The 10,949-nt window shown below is 41.1% G+C and overlaps 1 protein-coding gene across 2 annotated transcripts in view; it reads right to left on the reverse strand.

The window, feature by feature from the left end:
- Positions 1 to 9,482, reverse strand: part of IMMP2L (inner mitochondrial membrane peptidase subunit 2) — a 70,912-nt gene extending 61,430 nt beyond the window's left edge. For both annotated transcript variants that reach the window (XM_026713146.2, XM_087933929.1), the window contains exon 1: positions 8,813 to 9,482. The gene's annotated coding sequence lies outside the window, so the exon portion shown is untranslated. The remainder of the gene's footprint in view (positions 1 to 8,812) is intronic.
- Positions 9,483 to 10,949: the final 1,467 nt, after the last annotated feature.

The following is a 10,949-nucleotide window of genomic DNA, read 5'->3' on the forward strand; positions in this document are numbered from 1 at the left end:
AATTGACAAATTGGAAGACATCACTTCCACAATACTGTCCCCTTTATATAATCTTTATATAATTCTTTCTAATTTTAATTGCCTTTATATTTGTAAGGACCAGCCTCTATCCCCCCTCTTTCACTCTTGGAAACTTTTACTTTAAAAGGAATCTTTTACTGAAGAGGGGTAAAGCCGGTCAAAATTCAAAGCAGGTCTGGGGTCCCTCGGGGCATGCAAGTAAGATAAAGGGAATTAGAACCCCTCCTCGCAGTCCAATGTGGATTCCACCAATTTGCAGGTGTGAACATGTTATTTTCCCACCATCTGAGAAAGCAGATAAGGTTCCCAGGAGTTATTTTCCAGAGCTGCAATTCACATGGCCCCTTCTCCCCTTATAATCCCTCGAAGAGGTGAGATTTTTCCAGACATTTGGGGCGCCAGGCAACGCTTATAAATCGTGTAAAAGATTATACAGAGCCAATGTAAGAAATAGGATATTTAGGATGCATAGAGAGGAAAATGATTAAATGTATCATATCATCGACGAATGTATCTTTTCTTTTATGTATACTGAGAGCATTTGCACCAAGACAAATTCCTTGTGTGTCCAATCACACTTGGCCAAAAAAGAAAGAATTCTATTCTATATCGAACCCCCGCTTTCTTCCATCAAAAAATGGCAGATACATGGATCTGACAATATTTATCTTTGTACCATTTGTAAGCTGCACAGAGGTATCTTATCTGTGAGATGGGCAGTATATAAATTTAAACTAAATCAAAATCTCGAATGACATATAGGTAGTCCTTGATTTATGATGGCAATCCATCATAATTTGACTTTCTGCAATCAAATGGTTCGTGTGATCTGCTGTCGCCAGGGGTGGGTGAGAGTTGGGGGTGGGTTTTTTTTCCGATTTTGTTCTATTGTACTTTATAAATTTATAATTGATTATTTTTGTTAGCTTTTTATTGTTTTTTAAAAATATGGTTTTACATTCTGTAAGCTACCTCCAGCGCCATGAGCGAATAGGTGGCAATATAAATTCAATAAATAAATAGGACTTCTGGTTTGAGCTTCTTCAGCGACAGACCGAAACTTCGTCTCTGCGAGGCTTCGATCTGTGCTCACCGCTGGAGTGCCCCGAGCTGGCTGATTTTGGAGCTAAGCCACCCCGTAGAGGTGGTGAAGAGGGGGGAGACTGCCAGCAGGGTTGATGAGAGCCGTATCTCTCCTCCCCAGCTGGCCATTACTCCCTTTCCTGAAGGCGGTTGCAGCGGTGGTCAGAAATGGCCACCACAAAGAAGAACTTGACCAGAAAAGAATGTGCAGGAGGAAGACAAGAAGAGAAAGTTTTGGTTGACCGACTCAAACAGCAAAAGCAACAAATAAGGTACTCTGGAATTGAAACTGTTAAAAAACAATAACATTGTTCCCTAAGAAGATCTTTAAGCTGCGAAGGAGAGAGAAAAGGGAAAAGATTTGGTTTTCTCCTTTTCCTATACTGACAGCTAAGAGACTTAAGCAAGAAATTGGGAAAAAATCCACTTTGACATCAATAGGCATTTAATGCTGAAAATAAAAAGTCAAAGGGATAATAAAGATTTCTGGATAATTAAAAGCTTTTGAAAACAGGAAAGGAGAGAGGAAGAATAAAAGGGCAGGATCTGGAAGGGAGGAGACTGCCTAGAATTAAAAAAGAACTTACAGCAAAATCTCAACAAGACTTCCAAAAGATACATTCTAACTGAAATATTGTAACAAAAACCCCAGGAAGAGAAAGTCGAAAAAGAAATAAGAAGATATAACTCGGGACTATCTGGATTACTTGATGATTTCTGGATTCTTGGTTATTGTTTTGAATGACTAAAATCAATCGGGTGGTTGTTTAAAACTGTTTAAAATGGCTCCACTTTTAGAAGAACTGAAAATGGAATTTAAAAAGTACAAAGAAGATGCACAAGAAGGGAGAGATTCTTTTGGCTTCGTATTTCAGTTTTTAGAAATGGAGATTTGGAATTATTAGAAAAAACAAGGAATGCCTGCAGAACAAGAAGATTGTGACAAAGAAGAAGCCATCTTTAATGAACAAGTAATCTTAGATGGGGTAAAGAAAGGAAAGGGGAGAAAGAGAATGGAAAGTTTAAGATTGGGAAAAACAACTCCAAAAAAAAGTGAAAAATAGGTATAAAATCAGAAAGCAACAGAAGAGGGAAATGCAGAAGAGAGAATTAGAACTAGAGAGACAAGGGGGTAAAAAGGGGAGGGAGAAGATGAGAGGGAAGAAAGAAAGGAAAAGAAGTTATAAAGGACAGAAGCAAAATATAGAGAAACAGGGTCTATTTAGAGATAATGGGTGAAAACTTAATGGAAAAAGGGATTCTGCAAAGGTACATAAGGTAGTATGGTTACATTAGAAGCAGAAATAATTTTAGAAAATATGAAACAATGTATGATTAAATGTCTGAGAAAACAGCTATCGTAATTCAGTGGAATGCTTGTCAATAAATAAATGTAACAAAGGGTATATTTAATGATTTATAAAACATATGTGAAGAGAAATAAGGGAAAAATTAATTATGGAGATTATATGTGTTTTTAAGGAAGTATGATATTTAATTGAAAAGAAGTGTTAAAGATGTTATGGTTTTAATAATGATTAATGATAGAACTGAACTGGAATGGAATGAGGGTTTATAATTACATATATTTACAATCTTTCTTTTTTTTTAAAGAATATAGTGTGTATTATAAGAATGTGCCAAGCAGAATTCGATTGGAAGTTATGTATTATGTATTATATTGAAGGTCACAAACTTAAGGTATATATTGAAGTTTAAATAAGAGTTGAATGGATATAATTAAAAGATATAAAGGTGTCATACTCCAATTAGTAACTAAAGGAGAAAATTTGTTTAATGAGAAAAGATAATATAAAATTGAAACAGAACAGACAAAAGTATAAATATAATGATTTGAATTGAGATGAGATAACCAAAATAAAATTGAGAAAATTAAAAGAAGGGAAAAACTATATAGAAAATGTAAAATAGTATAAGATATGGAATAGAATACAAAAAGGAGCATGAAATTGAGTTTTGTGTCTGTATAAAGAAGTTCAACCTGGGACCATGCTATTTTCAAAAAAGATGTTTTACTTGTATTTTGTGTGTGAAAACCCAAACAAAACTTTATTAAAAATAAATAAATAAATTCAATAAATAAAAAAATAAAATAAAATCCCCAATCAAAGTCAGTAGGTAAGTGGGCAAAAAAATCCCATCTCTGCAAGTAGATAAGGGTCTATGGCCAGGTGGGAGAGAGATAGGGTGTGCAAGGATGTGAGATGTGCAAGAGGTGCCATGTGGATCAGGGAGTATGCATGAAGAGTATGCAGGGGGGGTGTTGTGAGACATGTCATGTGGGTTGGGGAGAGGCGGCAAGGGGGTGAGGGGTTATGCAAGAAGTGACATGCAGTTTAGGGAATGTATGAGAGGGTTATGAGAGGCACCACATGGATAAAGGAATGTGCACAGGAGTTTGAGAGATGCACTGCATGGCTGAATGTGCACAGGGAAGTGCACAAGAGGCGCAGCATGGATCAGTGAGGATGCAAGGGGTTGTGCAAGGGGCACTGTAACGGTCAGGAAGAGTTTGGGAGGATGTCTGAGGGTGCAGAGATGCACACAATGGTTGGAGAAGGTCAAAGAAGGTATAAAAGGGTGTGTAACAGGTGCAGGGCAGTTTGGGAAGAGTGCAAGAAGGTGTGCAAGAGACACCGCATGGGTTGTGGAATGTGCATGCAACTGCAGCACAGGTAGGGGACGCTGTAAAAGCGGGGAAGACTTATCCCCAATGACTTGCAATCTTCCCCCCCGCCCCACCCCAGCTTTCTTGACTTTTTCCAGAAACCAATTAGGAAGGTTACAAATAGCGATTGATTGCAAGCACTTGGCACTGCTAAATAAACTGCACAACCATAACCATAACCTAAACCTGAAGGAATTTTTATTTTTAAATTAAAACATCAGCAACAGATTTTAACAACTTGAATCAAATCCTGCTGAGTAACAATTAATGAGAATTTTCCATATTTTTCTCTAAATAATGTCTTTATGAAAAATATTTTTAAAACTCTGAATGTGCCATAAAGTACAGCTGAGTTACGAATGTAATAGAGACTGCCTATTCCATTCGTAACCCAAGGATTCATGGGAATAAATCTCGTACACTTTGAGTGCGATCACTCCCTCCTTTCGTTAAGTGCACATGAAGTATTTCAGACTGAGGAAGGCCATGGGAGTCCTAGTGATGGAACAGGCCACCTGATTAAGTCCACTCAAGGCCCCCCCGACCCCTGTGCTCCCCACAATTTCTACCCAACCTGCCACATGGGTCACTTAACATACGAAGATCTAATAAGCCGTCTCCCCTCTAGCCTCTCAGCTGGACTTGCCCCTCCACAGCTCCATTTTGGGGTGTACAGCCTCATCCAGCACTTTGCAGCTCAAAATGAAATTCTGTTTCAGGCTGCAAAGTGATGGACAAGGCCTGCACATGCAAAAACAGAGTTCCAGAGGGGCAGGCCCTGTCTGAAATTGTCAGCTTTGGAAGCCATATTAGCGCCAGAAGCTTCCAGGTTGCCACATCTTTGAGCCTGGGAAGATGGGAGGGGGATATTCCATGGAGTGTATGTGGTTAGACATAATAGCATTCTTCTTTAGGGTCAAGGTGATTTTGTTCTTGCACCTGGCTGAGGAGTACTAGAGAGGACAACTCAAGTTGGGATTGATGGTGATTGGGGCATGTGATAGAATGATGGGAACAGGGGGTGGATTTATAATAATTTACTTATTGGAAGGAAACCTGGAACTTTCAGGTTTGGGATTTCCCAGATGTGCCAGTTTACTACTCTAATAAAAGGAGACGTTGAGAGCATGCCTATCTCGGAGTTATTTGTTGGAGTCGAAGTTTTCTGGAACACTGACATTATGTCGAATCTATAAACAGCTACCAGCACCCCAAAAGGGGCTGTCTGGAGTGCTGAGCCCCGGTACCGACCTAAAGTTCAGGCGGTGCAAAGACTCAGTGAAGGCCCCCTAGGAGAACTTTGGCCAGTCGTCCTCTGACTAAACCTGCTGAAGCCACTCCTACCCAATCTACAGGAATTATGAAATGCTACCATTGTTGTCAAGTGGGTCATCAGGCTTCCAATTGTCTGGCCCCTGCACTGATTCCGCAACCAAGGCCCACTACAGCTGCCAGAGGCAGAAGAGCTCCAAGGAAGCCCCCCAGATATCTTTTCACCCAAGTAGCTTCTGACAAAGGGTAGCCTTTCCGTAGTATTAAATATTGTAATTGTCCTCTGGGTAATCTAGTCGAGGATTTTCTTGATTTCATAATGTGTGTCACCTTGTATTACTAAAGGTTTGGGGGGAGCTGCTGGTATGGGTCGTAAATTGGAACCAACAGCAGGCTTCAACAAGTTGCTATGGAAGACTGGGTCTATTTTTCCTAATAATCAAGGGTCTGGGTTCCTCCTAATGCATGACAAAGCTAGACCTCATGTGGTTGGAGTGTGTCAGCAGTTCCTGCAAGACGAAGGCATTGATGCTATGGACTGGCCCACTCGTTCCCCAGACCTGAATCCAATTGGGCACATCTGGGACATCATGTCTCGTGCCATCCGCCATCGCCACGTTGCACCACAGACTGTCCAGGAGTTGAGGGATGCTTTAGTCCAGGTGTGGGAGGAAATCCCTCAGGAGACCATCTGCCACCTCATCAGGAGCATGCCCAGGCATTGTAGGGAAGTCATACAGGCACGTGGAGGCCACACACACTACTGAGCCTCATTTTGACTTGTTTTAAGGACATTACATCAAAGTTGGATCAGCCTGTAGTGTTTTTTTCCACTTTAATTTTGAGTGTAACTCCAAATCCAGACCTCCATGGGTTGCTAAATTTGATTTCCATTGATAATTTTTGTGTGAGTTTGTTGTCAGCTCATTCAACTATGTAATGAACAAAGTATTTAATAAGAATATTTCATTCATTCAGATCTAGGATGTCTTATTTTTGTGTTCCCTTTATTTTTTTGAGCAGTGTATATAGAAACTATAGTCAGATCTAATTTAAAAATTTGCATCCTAGTTATCATACTTTATTTTAGTCTATTGGAAATGTAATAATAAATGTAATAATAAGATCTTGAGCATAAAGGTATAATTGAAATTTTGCAACACATGCTCCAATTATGGATTTGTTGAAATTAAATGCATGCATTTTATTTGGACTAGATCTTGAATGTACAAAGGGAGGCCCACAGATTGGAGATTCCAAAAGTTAGGTTGTTCAGGTATTTGTATGTATATTTGTTTCATACAAATACATGGAACAATCTAACTTTTGGAATCGCCAATCTATTGGCCTTTGTACATATCAGAACTACCCGAAAAAGATATGTGATCATGCAATATGGATTTTTTTTAAAGTTCAATTGCTCTATCCAATTGTGATCAAGGAATTGGAGGTTTGCTTTGTTTGTACTTAAAGATTGAAGAGCATAGATTACTACTGAGGTAAATATACAAGATTGCTATTGGCAGTTCTTTAGCTCTGAAACTTTCAGCATTAATGGATAACACTTGGTATGAAACACTGAAGACAGATAGATGGTTGAACTGTTGAACACTTACACTCATTAGAGATGAGCAAATATTTGGAAAGAGGTGTTTTAGAATTCAAGGGAGCACATACTCATCAACTCTCCCTAGCTGGGTCTTTTTCCAGAATCAAGTGGCTTCTTCTGTAAGTGGCCAAGTACATGTATCCCTTTTGCTTTGTGAGGAATGCATTTCCATGCACAGACATCCAAGAGCAACTTAGAAAGCAGACATATTGTACATCTGACTTAATGAGATAAACGGATGCTTTATACTTGTTCTCTGCATTGTTAAGAGCCTCTGTTGAAGAATTTGTAAGCCCTAATAAATATTCACATCCTTATATCCATTCAAACAATTCTAGATATCCTCTCCTGGTTGAGAGAGTTGGCTTAAACCCAAAAACAATATGAAGTAATGAGTAGGATGTTGGTTTGACAAAACAAGGAAAACCATCAGGGTAGCCAATTTTGTTTTCTTCTATTTTTTACTGTGCTGTGTTGGTGTTTTTACAGCTATCTGCTACTAAACTAGAAAAAGCTGCATTTTCCTAAGGTGCACTAGACCAGTGGCCCCCAACCTTTTTTGTGCCGTGGCCCGCTACCGCCATCACAAAATCATCCACGGCCCGGTACTGGCATCAGCACGCATGGCAAGGTGAGCCGAGCGACCGGCCAGCCAGCCGTCCCCCGCTTCTCCCTGCCACCCTCAACTCCTCCTTTGTACCTGTGTCGATGGGCTTCGGGACGGCTTCGGGACGGTCACTCGGCTCGCCTTGCCATGCGTGCTGAAAGAATCCTCGCACCTTAGTTTTGTTTGAAGCCACACACACACCCCGATGAAACTAAAGTGCGAGGATTCTTTCAGCACCCAAACGCCGCTTTCTATCCAGAAAAGCTCACCGGAAGCACTTTTTCATCAAAACAAGATGGCGGCACCCAGCAAACTGGCGGCCTGGTAGAAATTGTTCCACGGACCGGTACCGGTTCGGGGACCGGTGGTTGGGGACCCCTGCACTCGACAGTCTCATTAATAATAACAATAAACGCCTGGTTTCATTCAAATATGCTAAGCTGTACTGAAGATTTTGCTTCATATAGGAGCTTTTTTCCTTGCAAGAAGCAACAACTTTAGCCTATTAGAGACTTAAATCAACTAGGGACCTTACAGCAAAGCTGTCAAATTCATGGCCCAAAGGCTGGATGTCACAGGCTGGTTCCGTCCAGTTTAGCGAAGTGGGGGGGAGAGTGGCCCTACGTCATGTGACGATGCTGTGACATGAGTTTGACACCCCTGCTTTAAAGTATCATGATCAGAGACTTAATGCATTTTTTAAAATAAGCAAAACTATGTTCAAATAATAACAATATGACACATTTTGACAGTAAGGAATTCCAGTGGCCTCAAAAATGAGCTGAAAGGCATTTTTCAGCTAATTACTGACTACTTACAATCTTAATTTCACGTATTATATAAAAACCGCAAATAATGGCTAATTTAATAAACTATAACTAAAATACGGTTTAGCAAAAGTGCAAATCCAGCCATATAAGTTTTATGATGTAGAATTACCTTGGAACTATTATTTATTTAAAATAACACTCCAATTTATAATAGCTTAAGCTATGACCTTAGAAAGGCACAATTCCTCTACAGCAAAAAAAAGCATTTATCATCGAAGACAAAAACAAAAAATGCCACACTTAAGTGTCAGTTTTTTAAACCTATTTTTGCAAGTTTGGAAGTTTAACCCTCCAAAATAGAAATCGGAACATAACAGTACTATACTTTTTTCCCCAGGAAAAAAAAAAGACTGAACGAAAAATACTCATATAAGCACTCTGTCCGTTTTTCTATTATTGGTCCTGAAAATTCAGTCTTCCTCCTTCATTCAAAACGTGAAGGAAACTGCAGGCAATTCCATAGTTTAAGAAACGCTGAGGAACTTATTTTTTTTCTCCATTCTCAGGGGTTTAACCTAAACCAGGAGCAAGGTATCTCCTGACAGGTTTGCACAATAAAGAAACCCAGCTAAGTATAGTTTGTAAAATATGATTTCAACTTTTTCATTCCGTATGAGTCAGCCGTTATAACTTTTGGCTTCCTTTGCTTGCTCGGATTGGGTGGCTCAACCTTGGAAAAACAAAAATAAAACGGTCCCAACCTCTTGCCTTTCAGACGCGTTAAGTGTAAAAGGCCGAAATCGCCGACCACATCCTTTTCTGGCTTCCCAGCCGCGCTCCGTTGGGCAAGGCAGAAAAACGCGTCCGGAAATACCCAGGATTGGCTGGTGCTAGCAGTCAACGGGCGCGATCACACGAGACGGGTCGCTGCGTCTCCATCTGGTGATTTGCGCAGGGCGGAGAGGCGTGGCTAGCAGGCGAGTCCGGTTCTGTTTCTGCGGTTCCGGAGCTGGGTCAAGTTTCTGGAGAGGCAGTTTCTGGAGAGGCCTTTAATACTTAAAATGCATGGCTTTCGGTAACAGAACAAGCCAACTTCTCTGCCCCGCTTTCCTTGCAACGTGGCTTCTTCTTCCAGAAGACTAAAATTTTGAGGCCTTGTTTTTATTATAGCTGCGGGGGGAAAAAAGAAGAAGATTGCAGAATCTGGAAAAACTAGAATTGCATGTTGGAAGAAAAAAAAAATCCGGTCCCGATTCCAAACTGGGAGAAAAATGCTGGAAATAAATCGAGGCCGGCTTGCAGGCGTTCTCCCCCTTTTCTCTCTTTTGTGCGCGCGTGTGCGCGCACACACACGAACACGCAGGAGACCCTCCTGGGCCGGGATCATTGCAATGGCAACTCTTCCTCCCTCTGCCACTAACTGCGCGCTCCTGGGAGTAGTCGGCTGCGCTGCGCAGGAGAGCCGGAGCTTTTCCCTCCCTGCTTTCGGCGGCCGTAGCTGCTCCTCTTTCCTGAGCCGGCACGAAGGGGGACCCGTGGCTGCCGCTGAGCTGCCCGCGGAGGACGCAGAATCGTAAAAAGCAGCCGGTCGCAAATGCAGACCCGTCACCCGGCTGGGCTTTTTTATTTTATTTTTTTGCAATTCCGCGTCCTTCACGGGCAGCTCAGCGGCAGCCACGGGTCCCCCTTCGTGTCGGCTCAGGTGAGAGAGAGAGAGAGAGAGAGAAATGAGGAAGGGAAAAGAAAGAGAGAGGGGAAAGAGAAATGAGAGAGAGAGAGAAATGAGAGAGCTGGAGGGAGAGAATGAGAGAGAGGAAAGAGAAACAAATGAGAGACAGAGGGAGAGAAATTTTTTCCGATTGGAAAAAAGGATAAAGCAACACATAGATTGGAAACCTGAAACATTGCTATTAGGGGTGGTGCCTGAATGTTATAGCAAAGCATATTTAATCATTCGTGTATTAACTGCAGCTAGAATTGTATTTGTTCAAACTGGAAAAGCGAAAAAAAAAAATTCCAGTAGAGGAAAAGGTGATTGAGAAAATATTAGAACGTGCAGAGGTGAATTGTTGAACCCTGGCAATTAAAGAAAAAGAAGAAACTGAATATTATATGGTACGGGATTTATTTTACCAATGGTTGGAAAATAAAAGAAGTGAAAATTGAGTAGATGACTATATAGAGAAATAAGATTCTTATAAAAATAATAGATGTATGGGATAATGGTTTATCAAGAAAATGTGATTGTTGTTTTGGCAAGGAATGTATTAAGTATAATTGTTAGCCCTAAATATATGTACCCAGTTGACACATTGTTTGAATTTAGGATGAATTTATTGTAATATAAAATAAAAAACTTTTTTTTTTTTAAAAAAAGGAGAATGCACTTCGGGCTTGGAGCGGTAAGCTGCATCCAGAAAAAACTGCAGCAGAGAGAAGTGGCTGGAGTCAACCCTAGCTTTGCTGTCCATTGCAGATAGGAATCTCAAATAAGGCCAAGAATGAAAGTTTGTATTGTAGCCAGCTAGATTGGCCCCCTGTGAATTCCTCATCTCTCTCAAGGAGCCGGCCAAGGTCTCACTCACTAATCACTGAGGCACCTGGACTCCCAGTGACAGGATGGGGTCCTGCAGTTATTTAGCTTGGCCGCCTGTTTAGTAGCTCCAGCCCCTCCCTCTGTCAACAGGAGTCTAGGCACTTCAGTGGGCAGCGAGCGAGGCCTCAGTCGGGCTCCTGGACAGACAAGGGCTTCATAGGGGGCCGATCTAGCACCTGGGCTGGCTGCAACACAAACGTTCATTTTCAGCCTTATTAGCTGCAATGGTCAGCCAAGCTAGGTTTGATGTCCCTCTGTGTCAATCCAGCAGACAAAATAGATAAAGGGAGTGGAGAGAAACA

The sequence above is a fragment of the Pseudonaja textilis genome, chromosome 5, assembly GCF_049901715.1.
Source record: "Pseudonaja textilis isolate UNSWEBS1 chromosome 5, rPseTex1.2, whole genome shotgun sequence".
Classification (NCBI taxonomy): Eukaryota; Metazoa; Chordata; class Lepidosauria; order Squamata; family Elapidae; genus Pseudonaja; species Pseudonaja textilis.